We start from the raw sequence: 16,853 nt of genomic DNA on the forward strand, positions 1-16,853 counted from the left end.
AAGTCCGTGTTCGGTGTTCGTGCCTGAACAGTAGGTGTTCGGTACAGACTCCAAACTTTATTGTTCGTGTCTGCCTACCTCTTTCAAATATGATGAAATCATGTGGGCAATGCTATGAAGAGAAGTTTCTGTACTATTGTGGCTGAGTCAAAACAATAGACAGCAAGTGACATTCTGCTGCAATAGTTGGAGTTAGTGACAACATCAATAGTGGTTAACAGAGATATGGGGCTCCCTTTGTACCATATCGCCAACCCACCCTCTCAACATGATCATATGTGCAAGTGATCCAATAGTTACTATGATAAAGAGAGGCTTAACAATTGGCTAGCTACAAAACCTCCAGAAGCCTATTGGCCTTGCCAGCAAAAGATATAGAGGGCTGGGAGACAGTATACAATTGACATGTATAATACACTGCAATATAAAAGTATTGTAATGTATTTTGAAAGTGATCATCTGGTTAAATGGGACTAAATGAAAACTACCTAGCCTGAGAAAAAAGTCAATAAAATAGTTACACAAACCCCAAAATTAAATGACTAAAAACAGTTCATCCTGGAAAAAATTAAACTCACACAGTTCTTAGAATAATGCATCAGAAAAAAATATATGTTTTTTAATCCATTGCATCCGCAGCCAATTTTTATTATTACATTTTAATTGTATTCTCTCATTTTTTAAATAACTATAACTTTTTATTTTCACACTGACATCGACATATGAAGACTTGATTTTTATTAGACAGGTTGCAGCTTTGCCATTCATTTTACCATATAATATATAGAAAGATAAAATTGCATAAAAAAATCAAAGTGCAGTGCAATGGTGAAAAAAGGTTGCTCTACCATTATGGTTCTGTTTAACTTCATTTTTATGGTGTTAATTGTGCAGTAAAAAATTCCTGGAAAAAATATTCTCCAGGTCAGCATGATTACAGAGATTGCAAATATGTATAGCTTTTTACTATTTTATTGGCTTAAAAGAGTTCTAAATTTGCAGGGGGTCTAACATCTGACTTCCATTATCAGCAATTGACAGCGGTATTTAAGAGGTTAACAGTAGCATTCATCAGGTGCGCCAGTCATGACTGTTAGAGGCAGATGTTAGCTAAAAGCAGATGTCAGCTATTATAGCTAACGTCTGCTTTCTTGTGGATTGTTCTGCTTGTGAGCCTACTCCAAAGCCCCTGACACATTCCATGACTTATTTACTATATACTTCATGGAGTATGAAGAGGTTAAATGAGATTTTACTGTGAAAATAAAAACAAACTATACATATTTTCTGGAGTTGAGCAAAAAGATAAAGAGCACCCTGGATCAGTGACCATAGCAATAGTCTGTGGCTTATGTAGTACTGCAAACCTTTTACCTGCCATCATCACACTTTTGATTAGTATGATAACATGACTGTGTCATAACACAATTATAATGTGAAAGCCAGGCCTACTAATAAAAAGAGGCACCAGGGATGCCTGCAGTTTGGAGAAAATTCATAGAGTTTTGAATTGGTGGCAATGGGCTACCAAGTTAGTTGCTGGACCAGGGACATTGCAAATCTTTTTCTCATCTCAGATATTTGGTATAAGGGCTCATTCCCATTTGTTTTGAAATCGGACGAATGCAATTCGATTACAAATCGGATTGAATTTGGACCGATGTTATTCTATGATTATGTGTTAATCTGTGTTTTTTTCCAGCTCGGATCAGATCATGATCGGACTGGAAAAAAGGTGCAGCATTCTAAGATCCATAAAGATCCTGTGGATCCACCGGGGCGTCCGATAGTTTCTGGCATGGGGGGGGCTGTGTGATCCGGTTTGCAAGTTTATTGATCACTATTTGAAACCACTTGTAGAGACCTTACCTTCCTATGTCAGAGACTCTTCAGATGTCCTGGTGAGAATTGATGGTATTGTTCTGGAGGCTGATGTATGGTTGGTGACCGCGGATGTCAAGTCCTTAAATACCTCTATTGGTCATGAGGATGGAGTAAGAGTCGCTCATTTCTTTCTTGAAATGAGTAATCTAGACCACCTGTTGATTGAATTGATTTTGTAATTGTTGGATTTTGTTTTGAAACATAATTTTTTTACGTTCAAGGATCGTTTTTATTTGCAGGAGCGTGGCACTGCCATGGGTGCGGCATGCGCGCCGTCATATGCTAACCTCTTTCTCGAGTATTGGGAGAGGGAGGCTATTCATTGTGAAGGTGCATGTGCCGCCGACCATGAGCAGTGCCGGCTCCGCTATATTGACGATCTCTTGATTTTTTGGAATGGGTCCAAAATGGATTTTGAAAACTTTGTGAGTGGACTTAATCAGAATCCATATAATATCAAATTTATGCACAGAATTGAAAAAAGTGTGATAGATTTTTTAGATATTTTGATATGTGTGAGTCCGGATGAAACTATACAAACAGATATTTTTCATAAAGAAACATTGGTGAATTCGGTATTGCACGCGTCATCATCACATACACGTGCAACAAAAAAGCTATCCCCATTGGCCAGTATCTAAGGGCAAAACGTACTTGTTCTACTGAAAGTAAATTTGAACAACAGGCCCTAGATTTGAAAAATAGATTTTTGGACAGGGGGTACAGCTACAGAATGATTAAGAATGGATATTGTAGGGCAAAGAGTACCCCGAGAGAGAAACTTCTAGTTCCAGTTCAAAAAGCCAAAGAGATGGACTTACAAACTAGATTTATTTCGACCTTTAATTGCCGATGGCATTCAATCCGACAAATCCTTACTAAACACTGGCCAGTACTGATGATGGAACCTGTACTTCAGAAATAGATCTCTTCGGCTCATTTAATGACGGCTAGACGCAGTAAGAACTTGAAAGATCATTTAGTTCAACGTCATTATATAGTAAAGACTAAAAATCCCTTTGGTGCTGGTAAGCAAAGATGGGGATGTTTTCCCTGTGGAGATTGCCTGGCATGTAATAAGGGTAATATAATAACAGCAAATTCCTTATCCTCGGCTGATGGGACTCGGTCTTTTGCGGTCACCAGCTATATATCTTGTAGTACATCATATGTCATATACTATGCAATCTGTCCCTGTTCTAAAGTATATATAGGGTTAACATCAAGAGAACTTCGCATCAGAACCAGAGAACACGTACGAGATATTGTTGCGGCAGGAGAGGTGGATTACCTTTCAGTTCTGAAAACAATACCCAAATATTTAAGATACATCATAAGTCCAACCCAAGAGGGTTTAAGGTCAGGGGAATTGATAGGATCCACTGTGGAATTAGGGGAGGAAATATGAAACAGACCCTACAACTTGAATGTAGGTGGATAGTAGAATTAGGGACTATGTCCCTGGATGGATTGAATGAAAAAATTAGCTTTGTACCTTTTTTGTAAATTTCCTGCTTCTTAATCATGTTTTAGTGTGTTTTTAACCCCTTAAGCCCCGAGGGTGGTTTGCACGTTAATGACCGGGCCAATTTTTACAATTCTGACCACTGTCCCTTTATGAGGTTATAACTCTGGAACGCTTCAACGGATCTTGGCGATTCTGACATTGTTTTCTCGTGACATACTGTACTTCATGTTAGTGGTAAAATTTCTTCGATATAACTTGCGTTTATTTGTGAAAAAAACGAATATTTGGCGAAAATTTTGAAAATTTCGCAATTTTCCAACTTTGAATTTTTATGCCCTTAAATCACAGACATATGTCACACAAAATACTTAATAAATAACATTTCCCACGTCTACTTTACATCAGCACAATTTTGGAACCAAAATTTTTTTTTGTGACGGAGTTATAAGGGTTAAAAGTTGACCAGCAATTTCTCATTTTTACAACACCATTTTTTTTTAGGGACCACATCTCATTTGAAGTCATTTTGACGGGTCTATATGATAGAAAATACCCAAGTGTGACACCATTCTAAAAACTGCACCCCTCAAGGTACTCAAAACCACTTTCAAGAAGTTTATTAACCCTTCAGGTGTTTCACAGGAATTTTTGGAATGTTTAAATAAAAATGAACATTTAACTTTTTTTCACACAAAATTTATTTCAGCTCCAATTTGTTTTATTTTACCAAGGGTAACAGGAGAAAATAGACCCCAAAAGTTGTTGTACAATTTGTCCTGAGTACGCTGATAACCCATATGTGGGGGTAAACCACAGTTTGGGCGCATGGCAGAGCTTGGAAGCAAAGGAGCGCCATTTGACTTTTCAATGCAAAATTGACTGGAATTGAGATGGGACGCCATGTTGCATTTGGAGAGCCCCTGATGTGCCTAAACATTGAAACCCCCCACAAGTGACACCATTTTGGAAAGTAGACCCCCTAAGGAACTTATCTAGATGTGTGGTGAGCACTTTGACCCAACAAGTGCTTTACAGAAGTTTATAATGCAGAGCCGTAAAAATAAAAAATCATATTTTTTCACAAAAATTATATTTTCACCCCCAATTTTTTATTTTCCCAAGGGTGAGAGAAGAAATTGGACCCCAAAAATTGTTGTGCAATTTGTCCTGAGTACGCTGATACCCCATATGTGGGTGTAAACCATTGTTTGGGCGCAGGGCAGAGCTCGGAAGGGAAGGAGCGCCATTTGACTTTTCAATGCAAAATTGACTGGAATTGAGATGGGACGCCATGTTGCATTTAGAGAGCCCTTGATGTGCCTAAACATTGAAACCCCTAACAAGTGACACCATTTTGGAAAGTAGACCCCCTAAGGAACTTATCTAGATGTGTGGTGAGCACTTTGACCCAACAAGTGCTTTACAGAAGTTTATAATGCAGAGCCGTAAAAATAAAAAATCATATTTTTTCACAAAAATGATCTTTTCACCCCCAATTTTTTATTTTCCCAAGGGTAAGAGAAGAAATTGGACCCCAAAAATTGTTGTGCAATTTGTCCTGAGTACACTGATACCCCATATGTGGGTGTAAACCATTGTTTGGGCGCAGGGCAGAGCTCAGAAGGGAAGGAGCGCCATTTGACTTTTCAATGCAAAATTGACTGGAATTGAGATGGGACGCCATGTTGCGTTTGGAGAGCCCCTAATGTGCCTAAACATTGAAACCCCCCACGAGTGACACCATTTTGGAAAGTAGACCCCTTAAGGAACTTATCTAGATGTGTGTTGAGCACTTTGACCCAACAAGTGCTTCACAGAAGTTTATAATGCAGAGCCGTAAAAATAAAAAATCATATTTTTTCACAAAAATGATCTTTTCACCCCCAATTTTTTATTTTCCCAAGGGTAAGAGAAGAAATTGGACCCCAAAAATTGTTGTGCAATTTGTCCTGAGTACACTGATACCCCATATGTGGGTGTAAACCATTGTTTGGGCGCATAGCAGAGCTCAGAAGGGAAGAAGCGCTATTTTACTTTTCAATGCAAAATTGACTGGAATTATGATGGGATGCCATGTTGCGTTTGGAGAGCCCCTGATGTGCCTAAACATTAAACCCCCCCACAAGTGACACCATTTTGGAAAGTAGACCCCCTAAGGAACTTATCTAGATGTGTTTTGAGAGCTTTGAACCCCCAAGTGTTTCACTACAGTTTATAACGCAGAGCCGTGAAAATAAAAATTATTATTTTTTTTCACAAAAATGATTTTTTAGCCCCCAGTTTTGTATTTTCACAAGGGTATCAGGATAAATTGGACCCCAAAAGTTGTTGTCCAATTTGTCTGGAGTACGCTGATATCCAATTTTTGGGGAGGGACCACTGTTTGGGCGCATGACAGAGCTCGGAAGGGAAGGAGCGCCATTTGGAATGCAGACTTAAATGGATTGGTCTGCAGGCGTCACGTTGCATTTTCAGAGCCCCTGATGTACCCAAACAGTACAAACCCCCCACAAGTGACCCCATATTGGAAACTAGACCCCCCAAGGAACTTATCTAGATGTGTTGTGAGAACTTTGAACCCCCAAGTGTTTCACTACAGTTTATAACGCAGAGCCGTGAAAATAATTTTTTTTTTTTTTCACAAAAATGAAATTTAGCCCCCAGTTTTGTATTTTCACAAGGGTATCAGGATAAATTGGACCCTAAAAGTTGTTGTCCAATTTGTCCTGAGTACGCTGATACCCCCTATGTGGGGGGAAACCACTGTTTGGGCGCATGACAGAGCTCGGAAGGGAAGGAGCGCCATTTGGAATTCAGACTTAAATGGATTGGTCTGCAGGCGTCACGTTGCATTTGCAGAGCCCCTGATGTACCCAAACAGTACAAACCCCCCACAAGTGACCCCATATTGGAAACTAGACCCCCCAAGGAACTTATCTAGATGTGTTGTGAGAACTTTGAACCCCCAAGTGTTTCACTACAGTTTATAACGCAGAGCCGTGAAAATAAAAATTATTTTTCTTTTTCACAAAAATGATTTTTTAGCCCCCAGTTTTGTATTTTCACAAGGGTATCAGGATAAATTGGACCCTAAAAGTTGTTGTCCAATTTATCCTGAGTACGCTGATACCCCCTATGTGGGGGGGAACCACTGTTTGGGCGCATGACAGAGCTCGGAAGGGAAGGAGCGCCATTTGGAATGCAGACTTAAATGGATTGGTCTGCAGGCGTCACGTTGCATTTGCAGAGCCCCTGATGTACCCAAATAGTACAAACCCCCCACAAGTGACCCCATATTGGAAACTAGACCTCCCAAGGAACTTATCTAGATGTGTTGTGAGAACTTTGAACCCCCAAGTGTTTCACTACAGTTTACAACGCAGAGCCGTGAAAATAAAACATATTTTTTTTCCCACAAAAATGATTTTTAGCCCCCCAAATTTTTATTTTCCCAAGGATAACAAGAGAACTTGGACCCCAGAAGTTGTTGTTCAATTTGTCTCTAGTACGCTGATACCCCATATGTTGGGGTAAACCCCTTTTTGGACGCACGGGAGAGCTCGGAAGGGAAGGAGCACTGTTTTACTTTTTCAACGCAGAATTGGCTGGAATTGAGATTGGACGCCATGTCGCGTTTGGAGAGCCCCTGATGTGCCTGAACAGTGGAAACTCCCCAATTCTACCTGAAACCCTACCCTAACCGTTTACTGAACATTTTCTGACAGTCATAAGTGCCACGTATATAAGTGCCACGTATATAAGTGCCACGTATATAAGTGCCACGTATATAAGTGCCACGTATTTAAGTGCCACGTATTTAAGTGCCACGTATTTAAGTGCCACGATATTTCAGTGCCACAATATTTCAGTGCCACGTATTTCAGTGCCACGTATTTCAGTGCCACGTATTTCAGTGCCACGTATTTCAGGCACTGAAAAATACGTGGCACGTAAATACTTCAGTGCCACGATATTTCAGTGCCACGATATTTCAGTGCCACGTATTTCAGTGCCACGTATTTCAGGCACTGAAAAATACGTGGCACGTAAATACGTGGCACGTAAATACGTGGCACTTAAATACGTGGCACTTAAATACGTGGCACTTAAATACGTGGCACTTAAATACGTGGCACTTATATACGTGGCCACTGAAATATCGTGGCACTTATATATGTATATACGTATATAAACGTATATTTCAGTGCCACGTATTTCAGTGCCACGTATTTCAGGTTAGGGGTAGGGTTAGGGGTAGGGTTAGGGTTTTTTGTTTTTTTCTTGTTTTCTTGTGTTTTTCTATAAAAACGCATGCGTTTTACCGCGTTTACATGCATTTTTTCACACATGCGGTTTTTTTAAAAAACGCATGCAGATAAAAACGCAAGTGTGAAACCAGACTAAAAGACGCTTTTTATAGCAAAAAAGTTTTTGCGTCTCCACATTTTGAGACCTATAATTTTTCCACATTTTGGTCCACAGAGTCATGTGAGGTCTTGTTTTTTGCAGGACGAGTTGACGTTTTTATTGGTAACATTTTCGGACACGTGACCATTTTTTATCACTTTTTATTCCGATTTTTGTGAGGCAGAATAACCAAAAACCAGCTATTCATGAATTTCTTTTGGGAGAGGCGTTTATACCGTTCTGCGCTTGGTAAAATTGATAAAGCAGTTTTATTCGTCGGGTCAGTACAATTACAGCGATACCTCATTTATATCATTTTTTTATGTTTTGACGCTTTTATACGATAAAAACCATTTTATAGAAAAAATAATTATTTTGGCATCGCTTTATTCTGAGGACTATAACTTTTTTATTTTTTTGCTGATGATGCTGTATGGCGGCTCGTTTTTTGCGGGACAAGATGACGTTTTCAGCGGTAACATGGTTGTTTATATCCGTCTTTTTGATCGCGTGTTATTCCACTTTTTGTTCGGCAGTATGGTAATAAAGCGTTGTTTTTTGCCTCGTTTTTTTTTTTTTTTTCTCACGGTGTTTACTGAAGGGGTTAACTAGTGGGCCAGTTTTATAGGTTGGGTCGTTACGGACGCGGCGATACTAAATATGTGTACTTTTATTGTTTTTGTTTGTTTTTTTTAGATAAAGAAATGTATTTATGGGAATAATATTTTTTTTTTTATTATTATTTATTTAGGAATTATTATTTTTTTTTTTTACACATGTGGAAATTTTTTTTTTAACTTTTTTACTTTGTCCCAGGGGGGGACATCACAGATCGCAGATCTGATAGTGTGCACAGCACTCTATCAGATCCGCGATCATACTTTCATCGGAGCAGGCTGCAGCTTTCATCTGCAGCCTGCTCCGACCCGGAAGTGCTCCCTGCAGGACCCGGATACAGCCCCTCGGCCATTTTGGATCCGGGGCCTGCAGGGAGAAGACGTTCGGTACGAGGTGAGTACATCACCTTGTACCGATCGTCTCAGGGAAGCCCGCAGGGAGCCCCCTCCCTGCGCGATGCTTCCCTGTACCGCCGGTACACCGCGATCATGTTTGATCACGGTGTGCCGGGGGTTAATGTGCCGGGGGCGGTCCGTGACCGCTCCTGGCACATAGTGCCGGATGTCAGCTGCGATATGCAGCCGACACCCGGCCGCGATCGGCCGCGCTCCCCCCGTGAGCGCGGCCGATCGCGTATGACGTACTATACCGTCACCGGGAATTAAGGCCCACCCCACCTCGACGGTATAGTACGTCATATGGGATTAAGGGGTTAATCTTCTTCTTTACTTTAGCAGTAAGGCTACCTGTTGTTCTGCATATGAGACCTTGGACGATGTTTGTTTTGATCTTTTGTCTGAAGAAGACCTCCCATCTCTTCCTCCTTCTTCCTATTTCCTGAAGAATTTATCAATTGTGGGAGTAACTACCAGTCAAATTGAAGTTCGTGGACTATAATAAAAGGATAGTCTCCCATTCTTCTGGAATTTTTTGAAGATTTTATGTTATTGTTCATTATTTAATTAATTATTTTTTTGTATTTTTTGTCATATTTTATGAATTACATTCCCATTATGGTTTTTTGTATTTTTGTTGTATATTTTCTGCATATTTATACTTTTTTTCATTAGTTATATAAATTGATATTTATTATGATTATCATATTATTGTTACATGTTTTTTATTAATCATGTATGTTTCTTATTCATGCACGTCTGCACTTTCTTTGCAGCACAATCACACTTTTCTCAATAACACTATTATTAGTATTTTTATACTTACTTGAATGCGATATAATCATGTCTTTAAAAATTGTACTTAGGCACTTTAGAACTTTTATGCACTTAATGCACGGATAATGGGAATATTCTCCAAACATTCCAGACCAGGAAATATGGTATCCCCTGCAGAACTTCTTAAAGATGGCGCCTGTGTGCGCATGCGCATTTTCTCACCTATTGCTCCTGCATTGACTAAGGCCTCTGCAAACTTCCGGTATGCATCAAATGACGTCAAGGAGGCATTTCCTCCTCTGACGTGTGGCGGGAGTGAGTGCCGGAATCTATGCACCTGTGAGTATGGTGGAGCGTCCCCACATGCGAGATATCACACTGGCCAATTTGAAATAACTGGGGGTATTTAAGAAGGAGGGGTGGGGGTAGAGATACACTCCCCTTGAGAAAGCACGTGGGCGAAACATGCGTCGGGGCATTCTGTGCAGTGGTGTCTTGATTTAGAATGGGTAAGCATTAATTATTATCTTTATAAGGATTTCCCTAATGTTTAGTTCCTATCATCTGGGTATTTGTACATGAGACTGTGGCCTTAGAGGATGTGTTGTGAACCTCATATGGGATTATGAATTATATACATATATTATACAATGCTATGTGATATGTGCTGATGTATCACCACTGCCATGTATGAATTTGACTGAGTCTTTTGAGATCCTCATATATCAGGATATGTTTTTAATATTATTTTTCAATAAACTTTATTGATTTTATATTGTTAGTGTTATAGTGGTCTATGAGTACTTGGTACTCATCTTTAGGTGATATATTGATTTGTCCACTATTTTTTGATTTTTCAATAGAATTAATGGAGAAGCAGGCATAGCAATGCTTTTAGCAATCTTTATTTTGGTTTTTTTCAGTATTGTCATCATGTCTGATTCAATTATTTCATTATTGTCGCATATTTATAAAAAAAAATTCCCCTTATTGCATTAATACCTAGTATTATCCCCTCCTTTTTTCCTGTCCCCCTTTTTTAACTTTTATTTTTTATTTTTTATCTTTTATTTTACTTTTCTATTTTTTATTCCACATATCTTATCCATTCCGTATTCATATTCATATATCTAGTGCCCAGCTTCTCATTTTTTCCTGTTTACCCAATGTTTTTTTCTTGTTTCATGCCTACATTACTCCCTCTTTATCCATACGCTTCTAGCAAGTCTCCACATAAACTCTCTTTATCTTCTAGGCAAGCGTCATCTTACACACTTCCCAGGGTACACTGTGCATGCGCCAGGCTTCTGCTTTTCCGCACAGACTCCGTTACACTCTCTGATGCCTGTGGCTACTGAGCAGGCGCAATCAGCACACATTGCGTGCCAAGCCTCCCTTTCACCCCCAGGAGCTGCGCATTGGACTGCGCAGACCCGAATATGGAATACACAGCTGCCCCACACACGGGCCACCACATCACCCACAAGGCGGACGCGCTTCCCCATACGTCTACCGGAGCTGGTAATTGCAGCGCTTTATCCATGTATTTCCTTTCATTGTTTTACATCTGTTTTACTTGTTTCTCGTACCTTTTTTTCCAACTTTTTCCTCTCCAGCCCTCTTGGACTTGGCTCTTTCTTCTCTTATATGTACTTCTTGGGCATAAGGTCATATTGGGCATATTACATCAGTGACTTGATCGCTGCACCTGGTTGTCCTGAGTATACCTATTTGATGTAATACGTTGCCTCTGTATAGTCTTGCTCTTCCCTGCATTCTTGGGACTGTGATTCCTATAAGATGTTACACAGACTGTTGCTTTAGTTTTCTTTTATGACAGACGATCTTTCATACAGCTGTATATAATGTCTGTTATAATTTCTGGACCGGAAGTTATTGTTGTTGCATTTTTATTATTCTTTTGACCATGCGTTCATGTTTATAAGTACAGTACACTTATACTTTATATTTGTCTTGCAGTGAGGTTTTGACAAAGACCATCCTTGGTCGAAACGTTAACCTTATCTGAATCACATGGTCCGCCACTAACCTTATCTGAATCACATGGTCCGCCACTACTGTATCTCTAAAAAGCACCTGGTGATATTTTGTATATATGAATAAAGAAACCACACTTCTTGCATAACCTTCAACTACCTGAGTGCGGCTGATTCTCTTTGATACTTGGACTGTTTGTTCAAGCCTGCACCAACTAATTAGCAGTGTGCACATCATTTTCCTGGATACTGTTTTGTGGGGAAGCAGGCAGACCTGTTAATCGTGAGGGTGACAAAGAGGCTGAGACTACAGCAGAAAAGGGAGCAGCAGGACTCTCAGATATGTCACGCTTTTTAAGGTGTGTGCCCCACACACCCTAGGTGTGTGCTTACAGTTTAGATGCCTCGTCATGCAGGTGATACTGAGGTTCAGAACATTTATGGCTGCTTCAGGCACTGATAGCACAGCATGCAATATACCCATGGCTTCTCATCAGCACATTGGCTAAAGAAATGAAACAACAGAGATCTCCTTTGAGCTGGCTTTGGTTTGCTCATTTCCTTGGAACAGTGGGCTGTAGCCGCTGACTTACTGAGTAGGAACGGCCTGATTTGCTTTTGCACCCTAGTCCCTCTTTTGCTGTGCTGCTGGAGCAGCATGACCAACTTCTCTTCCTCCGAACTGCGTATGTCAATAGGATGGCCTTTACTCCATGTGGGGTCTAGGACTTCATTATCCCCTGAAACATCTTCTACCCACTCCTCACACCTACTTTCCTTGCAGATCTGCACACTGCCAAAAGTCCCTCCAGTTGGAAATCATGCTTCGTCATGAAATATTCAGCAATGGTCCACTGACCATGTGTACTAGCCCTTCCACAGACATGGGAGCAGAATAGAACAATTTGTTTTTATGCACATTACTCCCACAGACGCAGATGCAGAGTAAAAAAATGGAATTAGGCACACTACTCCCACAAACACTGAGCAGAGTAAAACAATTTGTTTTAATGCACACTAATCACACAGACATACTGTAGATGCAGAGTAGAAGAATTGTTTTTATGCAGACTACTCCCACAGGCACAGGTGCAGAGTAGAACTATTTGTTTTCACACACACAACTCCCAGACATGGGTGCAGAGAATAAACAATTGATTTTCAGCAAGCTATTCTCACAGACACAGGTGCTGAGTATAAAAATAGTTTTTAGGTCACTACTCCCACAGACACGTGTGTAAAGTATAAAAAAAAATGGTTTTAAGGCAAGCTACCCTCACAGACACGGGTGCAGAGTAGAAAAGATTGGTTTTATGCACACTACTCTCACAGACCCGCTGTAGAGTATAAAAAGTAGTTTTTTAGACACACTAGTCCCACAGACACAGAGGTGCAGAGTTGAAATATTTGGCTTTAGACACACTACTCCCACAGATACGGGAGCAGAGTACAACAATTTGTTTTAATGCTCACTAATCACACAGACAAGGGTGAAGAGTAGAAGAATTTGTTTTTATGCACACTACTCCCACAGACATGGTTGCAGAGTAGAGCCATTTGTTTTTATGCACACTACTCCCAGACAAGGGTGCAGAGAATAAAAAATTTGTGTTTGGCAAGCTACTCCCACAAACACAGATGTTGAGTATAAAAATTGCTGTTAGGCCCACTACTCCCTCAGACACAAAGTAGAAACAAATTGTTTTTAGGCAAGCTACCCACAGTAGCTCCCTGAACCTTCAGCTCTATGAGCACTTAACTGCTTCCGTCTCGGGTGTAGTATGCTGATTGGTGCTCCTTTGACCCCAAAAGTGTCAGTGTGTTCAGAGCTCCATTTGCCTTTGCAACTTAAAGACGAGAATACAAATGAATGCCGAAATCCCTGCCCTTCCCACGCACACTCACTCACTTTTCCCCAAAGACGTTGGTTTTGTTAAGGACTGGAGTCTTGAGGAAGACATATTTTTTAAAAAAATTGCGTTTTTTTTTTCATTTAAATTTTGCTCTTGGTGTTGCTGCCTTAGGCCAGAGTCACAGTAGAGCGTAATATGGACTAGTGCTATATAAAAAATCGCATAGCACTCGGACCAATGTTAATCTGTGGGGCAGCTCCTATCATCCGTTGTTTTCTCGGATGTATTCAGGATCCGAGTGAAATCGCAGCATGCTGCGATTGTCAGCATATCTCGGCCGAGAATCGCCAATGCAAGTCTATGGGTGTGATAAAAAAACGGATTACACACGGACTATGCGTGTGAATTGCGAGGAATAAGGAAGACTTCTCCAGGCGACAGGAAATTGAATCATCCATTATCAGGAAGCTTTGGCATGCAAATGTCTTGGCCACGCTGTACAGAAAACCAGAAAGCACAGCTCCAGGGAGTGTAGCAGCATGGTCAGACACATAAATGTAGAGATGCTGATAGCTCTGGTTCATGATAGGCCAGAATTATGGGACCAACGCAATGCACATTATGCCGCGCACGTAAAGACGCATCATGGAGGTCAATCTGTCACCACATGTTCCCCGATTTTGATGAGCGACCTCATGAGGTGCAGCAAGAAATTTGTAAGTACCATCCTTTTTCAAAATATTATAAAAATTTGCATCATGCTAGAAATTACCATAAACACATCATATGTGATATGGTTATTAGTGAGGTTACTGTAAACTCATGTTGCCGGATGCAAAATCATCAATGTGACACCAAAATATGTGTCAAATTTAATAGCAATAGTCCTTTTATATAGGACAAAGGAATTTTTATGTCCCCCTATGCTCCAGGACCCGTGTGCGATTGCAAACCCTGCACCTATTGGAGTTATGCCCCTGGTGTTTAGCAATATGTGTCATATTTCAGAATCAACACATGACAAAAGTATAATGACAAAATACAATGAAATATACATGTTTAAAGCCACACAATGTGCTTGATAGTTAAAACATTTCTTCTGTTTCTTTGCAGTGAATGATGTCACTAGATGCTGGCGGAGTTGCCGGGACCAGTACCGGCAGTAATGACAACTTTTTGGGCAGAGTGGTGATGCAGCCCCCCCAAAAAAGAAGATATGTGTATTTTGAGAGCCTTAATTTTCTTGCACCGGTGATGGAGCTCAGACCGTAAGTGCATGCATGTCAAAACATTTATTTAAACATGTTAAAAGGACTTTTTTGGGTTTAAATCACTGGGGTTTTTTATGGATTAACAGAACAGAGTCAAACCTCACAGAAAGGGAGACTGCATCAGACTCCGAGGTGATCATTGACCCAGTTGGTGAAGATGCTGAAGTGGCTGGCCGATCTGCACAACCAACAGCCAGCAACCAACCACCAGCAGCATCTTCTGCCACACAGGAGGCCAATCCAGAGGTGCCGGAAGGGGCCCACAGCAGCAGTCTAACCTTGGCTCTGGATACCTCACCACAGCCTTCTGCAAGACCACACCGTGGGCGGTGCAGAAGGGTGCCTTCTATCACTGCCACCAGGAGGCAAGTGGATACAGGGGTGTTGGACTATTTGTCCAGGGCTGCCCATGACGATGGGGAGGAAGCGTACTTCCGCAGTCTTGCCCACTACTTGTGTCTCCTTCCGCAATCGGTCAGGCTGCGGACCAGAGGTTGTATACAAATATTTATTGATGCAGCAACACCCCCAAACAACCTTACTCCTGTGTTTCAGTATCTTGAAAGGTGGCAACTGTCATTAAGCAACCTTCTTCCGCTGCAATATATTCCACAGGGCCAAACCGAAACAGTCGCAGAAGCACCCCTGCTACGTATTGCACCACAGCCACAGGCCCAAACCCAACAGCAAACCCAACCTAGGCCAATGTATGACTATACAGCACCTGCCCAATCTGGCCACTTGAGCAGACACACATTTGAAAGCTGGTCCCAACATGTGTCTGCTCGACATGGCCATATTGGGGGGTATGACCAAATGGGTCAATCAAGTACCCAGGAGTTAATGCACTTCTACCCTCAACAAAACTTTTTCACTCAGACACAGGATCGAGCCTTGCAACATAATCCTTCGTACACATCTGCCATACCACAGGTTGACAGTCAGGTTGGGCAACCACCTAGTCCAAGTTCCGCACATGCTGGCCTCCAGCCATCACCACCCCCAACCTACCAGAACCTATAATTTTGTTTTAAGTGTGATTTTGCTGTCAATGAAGGATTTTTGTGTTTAATGTTATTTGTTTCCTTTGCATGTTAAACTTTATTGTTTGCTCAGGTTAATATGCCTAAAATGGCATATGATGTGAATATGTTTTTGACTATCTAAATGTTTTGACCAGTAAAAACATTGGAAAAACAATGAGTGTCATGTATTGTTAGGACGACATACATAATGTGACTATTTACAAAACCAACAATTTTTTTTTTTAAAAATACACAATTCAAACAGGAACATTATTATATTTAGTAACTTAGAGGAGCAAAATAAACTATATAGAAACGGCATTGTCTTGCCAGACAGTCGATCCCTCTGGTAAAACAAAGTAATTGGTTAAAAGACATCACGAGCTTTTAGGCCAGAGGGCTGACGACGTGAAGAAACAACATGTGTAGTAGACAAGACAGTATTTGCATCAACTTCATCCTCAGCAGATGATGGACAATCATGGTATCTTGTAAAGTTGTGAAGAACAACACATGCTTTTATCACCCCATTCACATTGGCTTCACTCAGTTGAATTGCGGACTGCAGTACCCACCATTTGGCACAGAGAATGCCGAAGGAATAGTCTACCAGACAGCAGGCGTGGGAAAGACGCAAATTAAAAATTTGGCACCGGTAGTCCAGGCCTCTCCGTGGATAGGACCTCATGAGGTTGCGTGATAATTGAAAGGCCTCATCTGCTACCATCACGTAAGTTACCGCATCCAAATTAGCCCCTGGTATGCGACTTGGGGGTGGGAGATCCAACTCATTATTGCGCAGCTGCCGACCCATAATGGAAGACCTGAAGACTCTTGAGTTTCCAGTTCTCCCACAGGCCCCAATATCTACAATTATAAACCTGCAGTGACTGTCGATCAGGGCCAACAGCACTACAGAGAAAAACTGTTTAGAATTATAGAATTGGGACCCTGAGATCGACAGTTTACGCACACGGATATGCTTCCCATCCAGAGCTCCAATACATTGGGGAAACTGGCACGTGTCATGAAATCTTTGGGCTATATGCAACCAGTCTGCCACTTTAGGCTCAGGCATCACCTCTTGATGTAGTCTTGTCCAGATTTCCAAGCATGTATCCCGCATAATGCCTGAGATTGTTGATTTGCCAAGTAAAA

Source organism: Ranitomeya variabilis, chromosome 5 (assembly GCF_051348905.1).
Source record: "Ranitomeya variabilis isolate aRanVar5 chromosome 5, aRanVar5.hap1, whole genome shotgun sequence".
Classification (NCBI taxonomy): domain Eukaryota; kingdom Metazoa; phylum Chordata; class Amphibia; order Anura; family Dendrobatidae; genus Ranitomeya; species Ranitomeya variabilis.